Here is a 2,329-nt window from a genome sequence, read left to right as displayed (position 1 = left end):
CAATTCTTCATCAATTAGTTGTGTTTTCTTAATCTCCATGTCTAGCTAAATCTCTTTGTTCTAGGTTAGGGATGTAGTCCATTATAATCTATCAATGAATTGAACTACTTTGTTTGGGTTTGATTTATATAATTGCAATTTGATAATCTTGTTTTAATTCGTACTCTTAATCTGGCCAATTGATTGTATGTTTAAGGTATTGGATTATTAGCGGAAGTGAAATTTCAATACTAATTCGTGGGATTATCAAACGTCAAGTAGTATAATTTTAGGAATAGTTATACACTTGGGGTGGTCTTTTTGAATTCCTATTCTTAATGAGTTTATTTCAATTGTTGTGATCACGGAAGTAGACATAATGTTGATTTAAATATGCGTTTTCTACCTTGGAAGAGGAGATTACATACTTTTGGTAATTCGATCATTGTTATATTATATATGTTCAACCCTGCAATTAGTTTAATTTCATTATAGAGTAATTGGCGAAACCCGAAACCTAGAACTACTTCTTATTATTGTCTATCGTTTTATTAGTTTGCAAGCCTTAATCGTTTATAGTTTAGTACTACTTTTCTCATATTTTTGTCGTCAAAATAATATTCTAGTTTCTTAATTTGGTACTTGAGTAGACCTCCTTGTGGATACGATACCTTGCTCACCCTATATTTACTGTAATTGACCCGTACACTTGCGGTAGATTTAGACCCGACCAAGTTTTTGGCGCCGTTGCCGGGGAGGAAATAATTCAATATCATACCGTAGAAACTTTTGTATTAGTTTAGACTTTATTTTTATTTCTGCTAGTTTAGTTTCTGTTTTGTGTTGTTGGCAATTTGTTAAAAAAGAAAAAAATTTTGTTACTGCTACTGCACACAGCAGCAGTTTACAGGAGAAAAAAATCTAATTTTTTTTTTATTTTTTATTTTTTATTTTTTTTTTATTTTGAGTTTCTATTTTCGATATTCTGTTTCAGCATTATACTCTACTTTTTATGGTTATTTTTTAGTGTATGCCACGTACTAATCGTTCTTTAATCCCTTTTGATCCAGAAATCGAAAGAACGTTGCACGCATTAAGGAGACTCCAGATTTTTGAACAAGAATCTTCCATTCCCAACTTGGAGTCGCTTTTCTCAGAAACTGAAAACATGGTAGAACCACCAGCTAAGATGTTGCGTGAGTATGCAATGCCCGATGCTAGTTCAACCTCTGCAAGTATAGTAAGACCTTCTGTCCAAGCTAATAATTTTGAACTTAAGCCTGCGTTAATTCATATTGTTCAGTAAGATCAGTTTGGTGGGTCACCAGCTGAATGTCCATTAGAACATTTAGCTAATTTTCTTGAAAAATGTGATACCATTAAGATAAATGGTCTAAGTGAAGATGCTATTAGACTTAGGTTGTTTTCATTTTCACTTAGAGATAAGGCAAGAAAATGGTTGTCCTCTAAATCATCTGATCCTTTTACCACTTGGACTTCTTTATCTCAAGCTTTTCTAAATAAATTTTTCCCACCTGCTAAAACGGCTAAATTGCGCAATGATATTACTAATTTCACTCAAAATGAATTAGAGTCATTATATGAGTCTTGGGAAAGGTTTAAAGATTTGCAACACCAATGTCCTCACCCTGGAATACCTGATTGGCTACTTGTGCAAACTTTTTATAATGGCTTAAATCACTCTATTAGAAGTACTATAGATGCTGCAGCAGGTGGTGCTTTAATGAGTAAGACTACTGAAGAGGCTAATAAGTTATTAGAAGAACTTGCTTTTAACAATTATGGTTGTTCTAGTGAAAGATCAGTTGCTAAAAAGAGTACAGGGATGTATGATGTGGATGGTATTAACATGTTAAATGCTAAGGTTGATAATTTGACTAAAATTTTCAGTAAAATGAGTAATGTTAGTCTTATCTCTAGTCCTGATTTGTCTTGTGATAATTGTGGGGGTGCACATGCTAGTAGTGATTGTCTTAATTTTGAACAAGCTCAATATATTTCTAATTATAATCGATCACAAAATGACCCCTACTCTAATACTTATAACCCTGGCTGGAAGAAACATCCTAATTTTTCTTGGAGAGATCAAGGAAACCAAGGTAATAACCTTAGACCACAAAATCCACCTGGTTTCCCTCAAAGACAACAACCACAACAAGAGAGACCCTCATGGGAATTGGCTATTGAAAAACTTGCTAATGCTACTTCTGAGAGAATCATAAAATTGGAAAATAAGGTTGATTAATTAGCTAATTCAAACAAAAATGTGGAAGTTCAGTTAGGCCAATTGGCTAATGCTATTAATTCTAGAAACCAAGGAACTCTGCCT

General features: G+C 33.2%; 1 non-coding gene across 1 annotated transcript; it reads right to left on the bottom strand.

Moving 5' to 3' along the window:
- Window positions 1–1,528: 1,528 nt before the first annotated feature.
- On the bottom strand, window positions 1,529–1,635 carry LOC145625989 (small nucleolar RNA R71). The gene has a single exon (XR_014110878.1). It is a non-coding gene; the product is annotated as a small nucleolar RNA R71 (small nucleolar RNA).
- Window positions 1,636–2,329: the final 694 nt, after the last annotated feature.

Source organism: Chenopodium album, chromosome 3 (assembly GCF_948465745.1).
Source record: "Chenopodium album chromosome 3, dcCheAlbu1.1, whole genome shotgun sequence".
Classification (NCBI taxonomy): domain Eukaryota; kingdom Viridiplantae; phylum Streptophyta; class Magnoliopsida; order Caryophyllales; family Amaranthaceae; genus Chenopodium; species Chenopodium album.
This window is presented reverse-complemented; position numbering and strand designations above follow the sequence as displayed.